The sequence below is a fragment of the Lissotriton vulgaris genome, chromosome 9 (assembly GCF_964263255.1).
Source record: "Lissotriton vulgaris chromosome 9, aLisVul1.2, whole genome shotgun sequence".
Taxonomy (NCBI): Eukaryota; Metazoa; Chordata; class Amphibia; order Caudata; family Salamandridae; genus Lissotriton; species Lissotriton vulgaris.
The window spans coordinates 120,524,721-120,533,191 of NC_141697.1; the positions used below are offsets into that span (position 1 = coordinate 120,524,721).

Sequence of the window (8,471 nt, forward strand, 5' to 3'; positions counted from 1 at the left end):
AAGGGTCCTCGGCCTACTGCTCCCTTGCGCTCTGATCTCTCAGCGCATCTGCTCAAGGCATCTACCCTTGTCTTCGCTCTCGCCTTAGCCTAATGCTAATTGCTCTGCCTCCTCCCCGGGGTGCTGTCCCTAAAATACACAATCACAGTGTGGGTGGAACGCCCCTTGACGCCCACCACGGACTTTCCCCGATGACGTCAGCTTCCTGCTTCTTCCATTGGTCCACTCCTTGCGTCGTTCGTTAAGTTGACCTTTCTCCTTAGATGTCATCTTCATCATCTCATTGGCGACTTTTACTGACTCTTTCGGATCAAATGTCATATGAACTTAGGCACGTCTTTAACTCATACCTGCAACTCTTTAACCTTCTAGATCCTGTGAATGCTCTTGTCAAAACATAGTTCACATTCAAAAGTGTCTCTCCTCACGTTCGAGCAATAAGCTCCGTCCGGCATTGTCACCTTAAATCTAACAAGTGCTAGACTTCTTGGCTCTCACGTCCACATCAAGCTATTTACGACTTTTACAAGCCCTCTAAATTACATACATTTGACTATGCTCCTTCGAACTCTTGGTCAGTCAGGTTACAATCACAAATGACCTAACTCTTCTAGCATTCCTAAAAACCCCTCTACACAGTATAACCTTTGGCATACATTTATATATTCGTATTTTAGCAAAAAGTCTTAGTTATACTTGAATACATTTTTACATAGAATATATAATACATAGAATACGACTGCGTAGAGTATAACTTATGCATTCTCCATGGTTACGTCGTTATGTAAGTTCTCTTATACATTTATCCACGTTACATTTCTCTACGTCTTTCCATATAAAGTTACACACGTACACGAATTCTACTGTGCACGTTCTACATTCCTTAAGCATTTCTACACATTTCTATGTTTACTCATTATGTATACGAGCCTTCTAAATCTAATGCATGTTTAACACGTGAATATATTTACATTCTCTATACCATGTTATCACGTTAGTTGGCCTTTATGCTATAATCATCAATTTTACATTACGGTATGCATTTCATTCTTGCGTTTATAACATATGCGTCTAGATATGGCTACGATATACTTTATATTCAAATTGCGCTCTCTCAGGTTTTTAACAGACAGTACCAGCTTTACACTGTCACCTCTTTTCTTCAAATATGTACTCTTACCTCACAGTTTCTGCAATGTTCCGCTCTATATTGAATAATTCATCATGTTTTACAATGTGATCTTCACTCATCCTTGTGAAGAGTGCCAAAGTTGCTTGGCTGGAATCAAAGCCTCACATGACTGTGTACAAGCCCCGCCCCTCCCCTCCCTCTGACTTGTCTCTTACCCTCCTGTGCTCCATCTTGGAATGGGCTATGTGACCCATTCCGTTCCTCTTCCTCTAGGGTGCCTGTTGTAATCACGACAACATAATAAGTTAGAGTTGGTAAAATTAGGGTTTATTCACAAGATGAAATCAGAATATTAAAACCCACAAGAAGAGACAATAGAAAGAGATGCTGTCGTGTCCAGTAATCAGAACATAATGACACAACAGCACGCATCAGTAATAGAATACAGGACACTAAGTATGTCAGGGAAGAACGGCAAAGTAATTAAAGTAACAGCTACAACAGTGCCCAACCCCGGTAATAAAGAATGGTCATGGACATCTTCCCTAGGAAGTCTATCCTTGGTATCTTCCATGTGACGTTTTACCTGTTTGGACCAGTTACGGCCAGAACTCCACTTCTAGACCAAATCAGCTGAATTCATCAAAACTGTGGGTTGTTTCTAGTTTGCATAAGGGCATTTACCCTGCCAATGGGGCCGCCAAATATGAAATCAGCCTGCCACCTGTGCTTAATTTGTGAAACAAGTGCAGGTGGCCTAAAGTGTTTCTTAAGAGCCTATCACTGGAGCTGCTCAATGCCATGCTTGCAGAATCTCAAGGCCAAATAGCAAGGCTGCCTAGTCTTTATTACAATGTCTTCCTCTTTCTCCCATTGCCCTGCATTTCCCGTCTCTTTACCACATTCTTGCAAGTGCATTTTTCATCACTGCTTTCTCTCTATGTCAATGAATTCCAATCGGATGTATGACGTTACAACGCATGCTTTTACCATGCATGCCGTTACAATGCAGTTTTTACAACGCATAGCGCTTTGGGGTGCTGGATAGTGAATAGTTTAATTTACTATTCCAACTCCAGTCCCCGTGGATAGTAGGGAAGGTGTTGGATAGTAAATTAAATCTATTCCCTATCCTAGAGCGCCCCCCAGCGCAATGCGTTGTAATGGTTTGCGTTGTAATGGTTGCGTCGTAATGGTAGTACTTTGTAAAAGTTTCGTTGTAAAGGCTGTTTACCATTCCAATCTTTCTCTTTCTACCTTTTTCTTCTGGAGCAGCGTAATTAGGCTTCCACCGATTTACATCCATACTAATATAATAAAGAGAGAGACCAAACCTTTGAGGCGGGTAAACTCCGGAACCACAGCGCCAACCGGAACACCGCATACAGCATTGGAAAGGTGAGGCAAAGCAAATAGACATAAGCTATACACCAGCACAAAATGTAGTTTGGAAGGGACAAAGCCCGTTGTGGGACAAAGTAGTCCGGTGGATGTAGCACCAGCACAGCGTCGTAAAGCGTGAGAATAGCGTCCAACAGGCGTCTGAGTACGCAGTCGGAGTGTGAGAATAGCGTCCAACACGTAGAAAATGTGTGGCGTCTGAGTACGCAGTCGGATGACGTCGACGCGGCTTGTGGCATCTCAGTGCACCACGCCGTGTTGTTGAAGTCTGTGGAAGTACGAAGATGTGCACAGCAGGATGGCTGTGCCGCAATAGCAGACTGTGAGGCCAGACAGCAGGCCCACATGCTGAACGTTGGCGCCGTAATCAGCGGATGCAGAGCCACATATCGCTGGGGCGCTTTCTGAAAGTGGCTGGACACATTAGAAGCACGCACACACAGTAAACAGCATGCTGCAGACATTCATTTTGATACCCGGACAATGTCGGGACGGGCCGCTAGTCATATATATAAATACATTTACGCACTTGTATACAACATATATTTTCAATGTGAAGTTTAACTTCATTAACAAGTATGTTACATTTAAATGAATTTATAGTGTGTAACCATTTCGACCACTAAAAATTCACACTTAAGTGCATTTGATTGCTTAGTAGACTGATGTAATTATATTTGCTACGTTTAACGATGATTGTTTGCCTTCCATTGACTTATAATACTGTAATGTGCATCCATTTTGATTCTCGAATTAACTCAGCTTGACATTACGCCTGAACTGAAAATGTCTGCTTTAACGTTGCCAATATGTTGTTTTCTTTTCTCTGCAGGTGCGATATTGCGCTTATCGTTAGCCAGAGAAACGTTTACTGATATATATTAGACGGCTGATAGTGAGGTCTGGGACAAGAAAATTGGCAACAAACGTGGAGCCATAATGGTGAAGGAAAACCTCCTGTTCATGGTTTACCAGGAGGGTGTAACATCTTAGGCCAACAGTCTCATTGTACGGTAATGGCAACTTAGGGAGCATGTCAACTCCCTTCAAATGCAGCGAGTGGATTGGCTCTCAGTGGTAGGAATGGGATATGGATGTTCTAGAAACTTTTGACTGTATATTTTAATAGGTGTTTCATAGCTGGTTAGGCAGACTTCATCCTAACTTCGAGAGGAAAAAAAGGATCTCTCTGCTGGGCTTCCATGAATGTGAAGCTTCAAGCTGAGCACTCCTTCTCAGAACTTCCACTGAGGTTCGACCCAATGCTGACACCTTCTATACTCCCCTGTAGACATTCCCTTTTGAGTTTTTCCTCCTAGCACAGGCTGAGGCTATGAAGGGGAAACGTTTCTTTATCAAACACCTGATTGCATCTGTCTGTTTCCTGTGCATTGTGGTTGTTCTCCTTTGCCTCTCATTTTATTACAACTTAACTTACTGGCACATTGTGGTCTCCAGACTGTATTGTAATACCTTTTAAATCTGTTTCTCTTTTGAATATACACTGGCTGGATTCATGTTTGAAAATAAAACGTGATGGTTAAATAATTGATTCTTAGTCTTCATTTTGGAGTTGTATTGGCTTCACAGAAATGGAAATATATTTCTGTTAGCTCACTTACAACAATTCAAGTCGACTAACAAAGGTCCATACGACCAATGGGGAAATGTGTTTGATGATTTCACTGAGGTTCAGATATCCACTCTCCACCACTTCCTTTTCTGGTTTTCTCACTATTGCTCAGGGTTGAAGTAATGTAAATGTAATGGACATTTCTACCGCGCTACTTCCACTCCAAGGAGTATCTTGGCGCTTACACAACTCAGATGGAAAGTTGGAAAAGGAAAAAGATGTCCTAATCTCTTCACACACATTACACCAGAGTCCGGCACACGGCATCAGGCAGAGAGAAAATCCAGGTTTTCAATGCCTTCCTGAAGGGGGCTTCTTGAGAGAAAGACCGCAGGGAAAGGGGGAGTTTATTCCAGGCCTTAGTTCCCAGAACGAAGATGGATTTGCCACCTTTAGTGGTCAGTTTGAAATGGGGTGTAGAGAGTAGGTTCTGGTTTGTGGATCTCAAGCAACGCGCTGGGTGGTATCTTTTGAACCCCTTTTGTAGGTAGGTTGGTCCACGTTGGTGGAAAGCCCTGAAAGTGATTAGGAGAAGTTTGAATACGATTCTCTTCCCAATTGGCAGCCAATGCGAAGTATTCAGGGCTGTTGAGGCTGACGATCTACGGGGCAGACGCAGTACAAGGCGGGCTGCCGCATTTTGGACCATCTGCAATTTGTGGAAAACGATCTTATTTGCTCCAACATAAAGTCCATTGCAATAGTCTAGCCTAGAGTTAATTAAGGCCACTGCAACTGTTTTCCTGGCCGAGAGAGGCAGAAGGTCAAAGAACTTCCTGAGTGCTTTAATGATTTGAAAGCACATGCCTGCTACTGCTATAGCCTGGGGTTTAAAGGATAATTTGTTATCAAATTTTATACCCAGGTTCCGGGCGGATACAATTGTATTAGGTGGCACTTCAGCATCTAATGGCCAGCATGCTATAGGGGAAAAAGGGTTGTTTGTCCCTACAGGTAGAATTTCCGTTTTACCGGCGTTGCACTTTAAATGGTTGTTGTTCATCCATTTAAATGTTGCTGCAAGACAGTCCCTAAGGTCTTCCTCGGCACCTGGCCGTTCCCTGTCCAGCACCAAAATCAGTTGGGTGTCGTCAGCGTATGAAATAGAACTGATCCTAAATGACGCGATCAAGTTCATCAGGGGTGCCATATATAGATTGAAAAGAACTGGGCTCAAACTGGAGCCCTGTGGCACCCCTGAGCTGACGTTTTTAGCCTCACATTGATATGGGCCTAGCACTGTTATTTGGCGTCTGTCAGTGAGGAAATTCCTACACCAAGCCAACACCTGTCCTCCTACCCCTGCGGCAGCCAACCGGTCCAATAAGATGTTGTGGGACACGGTATCAAAGGCTGCCGACAGGTCAAGTAGGATCAGGACAGCCTGTTTTCCTTGGTCCATTGCTGCTCTTAAAGTTTCAGCAGTGTATAATAGAGCTGATTCGGTAGAGTGTTCTGACCGAAATCCTGACTGATTGGGATGGAGAACGTTATTCTTCTCCAAAAAGTTAGTCAGTTGACTATTGACAAACTTTTCAGTCAGCTTAAATAAGATGGGCAACAAGGAAATTGGGCGTAGGTTGGAAAGGGTGGTGGGATCGGCAAGGGCCTTTTTTTGGAGTGGCTTAACAGCTGCCAATTTCCAGTCATTGGGGATATTTGCTGTTGCTAGAGAGGAATTGATGATTTTGTTAATGATAGGATTGACCATCTCTATTAAGTAATGCAACACCGGGGGGGGGGGCAGGGGTCGAAGGGGGAACCCGATTTGCTGGCTAAAGTAGCTTTGGCAGTTTCTTCTAGAGACACTGGGGTAAACTCATCAAGACGGAAGGAGGAAGTTGTCTTCACCATCTCTTGATCATCCATTATCGTAGTGTTTTCCAAAGGAAAAGTCTTGGTAATGGTCAGGACTTTATTGTCGAAGTAATCAGATATCGCATTACAGAGTTCTTGGGATGGAGGGATCTCTTGCGATAGAGCTGACGGATTCAAAAAATCCTTAACAATCCTAAAGATTGCTTTTTGTTCTTGACCTGCTAAGGAAATGGCTTGTAGATAGTGAGATTTTTTTGCTAGTTTTATTTCTGCGTGATATTTCCGTCTTGCTGCAATATAGACGTAACGAGCAGCGGTGTCGTAGTTACGAGGCCACCTTCGTTCTAGTGTCTTTACTTCACCTAGTTCAGACTTAAGAGCTGGTGAGAACCAGGGGGCATTTTTCTTATTCCTAGGTTTAGAGTTCTCCTTATTAGATGGTTTAAGCAACATGCCCACGCCAGCAATCCAATCACAAAAGATCTGATAGTCTGAGGAGGTGCAGTCAGCAGGGACTGGTAGCCTATCTTTAAGTTTTTCGGCAATATCAGCTCTCATGGCTAGCGATTTCCAGTCCGGGGTGGATTTCGTGTGGGATTTATCCTTACAATTTGAGGAGTTTATTGTGGGTTTCCGGGTCCCAGCTATAGAAAAGGGAATAAAAAAGTGATCTGTCCAAACCTGAGGACAAGGGGATTTAGTTGTCAACGTGGGGAGAATAGAACAGATACAGTCCAGTAGATGTCCTGCCTGGTGGGTGGGTTCACAATTCACAAGCGTAAGGCCCAACACTTCAATTGTGTCCAAGAAGCAACTAACTCCAGGATCATTTAGGGTTTCGAGGTGCAGGTTAAGATCACCTAACACCGTAAAGTTAGAGGACCTGAGAGTTAGATCACTGAGCACGTCACTGACAGAGTCCAGAAATTTAGAAGAAGGGCCGGGAGGACGATAGATAAGGGCTCCAGAGAATACAAGGGAATCATGGATTGCTAGAGAGAAAGCCAGTGCTTCTGAATCTTTTATTTCAGTCAATTCTTCGATAGAGCATTTAAAAGTGTTTCGATAAATGATTGCAAGTCCCCCTCCTCGTTGTTCATGTCTGTCCAGACGTTGGATGTGGAAGTCAGTTGGTAGTGCTATAGCTAAGGCAGGGTTGCACCACGGCTTCAACCACGTTTCTGTGATGAAAAGACAGTCCAGTTGAGATTCAGTAATTAGATCATAAACGTTCTGGGCGTTTTTTACTAAAGAGCGTGCATTAATTAGCCCGCCTCGAAGTAGAATAGAGTTTGTGGGTGTCACAATGGGTAAGTCGTGAATTAAAGTCTGGTGACAGTGGGCACAACAAAACGGACCATGCCAGGTGTGTGGGGCCAAGGAGTGATGACAGGGGGCTTGAGGACCGCGAAATGATAATAAGAACTCACGTGACATACCTGAATCAGGAGGTCACGTGAAGCGGCCGGGGAAGTGATCGGAGTCTCCCACCTCTCGCGCCTCCTTAGCGCTGACGGGCGCAGACGGGCAGACTCTGGCTTGACTCAGGCGAGAGTCAGGCGCTTCCGCTGCGCGTCTCCGCTGCGCGGGGGGGGTGTGAGCTTTAAATACAGGCTCACCTGGTGTCCAAAGCTGAGCACTAGAGCGCTCAGAGAAGTGGCACAATCGAATTGTGAGACTGCCCCAAGATGGCGGCCGGCGTCTCGAGTGACAGCTAAAATACCGGAGTAGTCCGCTCTACAAGCGGTGAAAGCACAATTTGAGGTGCAAGTATGTGGGCATTAGGATGATTTTAAAAACAGGGGTTAAGAAAGTAAGAAAACACAATTCACAAAATTCGGTAAATTTTAAAAGATAATTATTGCACTGCGCGTCTACACACACGCTAGTCTGAATGCGCGTTTTTAAAATAAGGCACACCTTTCCTAAGGTCGAAACTACTCCAGGTGCTCGCCTTAAATACAGGCTCACCTGGTGTCCAAAGCTGAGCACTAGAGCGCTCAGAGAAGTGGCACAATCGAATTGTGAGACTGCCCCAAGATGGCGGCCGGCGTCTCGAGTGACAGCTAAAATACCGGAGTAGTCCGCTCTACAAGCGGTGAAAGCACAATTTGAGGTGCAAGTATGTGGGCATTAGGATGATTTTAAAAACAGGGGTTAAGAAAGTAAGAAAACACAATTCACAAAATTCGGTAAATTTTAAAAGATAATTATTGCACTGCGCGTCTACACACACGCTAGTCCGAATGCGCGTTTTTAAAATGAGGCACACCTTTCCTAAGGTCGAAACTACTCCAGGTGCTCGCCTTAAATACAGGCTCACCTGGTGTCCAAAGCTGAGCACTAGAGCGCTCAGAGAAGTGGCACAATCGAATTGTGAGACTGCCCCAAGATGGCGGCCGGCGTCTCGAGTGACAGCTAAAATACCGGAGTAGTCCGCTCTACAAGTGGTGAAAGCACAATTTGAGGTGCAAGTATGTGGGCATT

At 44.4% G+C, this 8,471-nt stretch overlaps 1 long non-coding RNA gene across 1 annotated transcript in view; it reads left to right on the forward strand.

Moving 5' to 3' along the window:
- LOC147689689 (uncharacterized) overlaps positions 1-4,075 on the forward strand; it is a 57,801-nt gene extending 53,726 nt beyond the window's left edge. The window contains exon 4 of the long non-coding RNA XR_015299760.1: positions 3,366-4,075. This is a non-coding gene — a long non-coding RNA (uncharacterized LOC147689689). The remainder of the gene's footprint in view (positions 1-3,365) is intronic.
- The last annotated feature ends 4,396 nt before the right edge of the window (positions 4,076-8,471 follow it).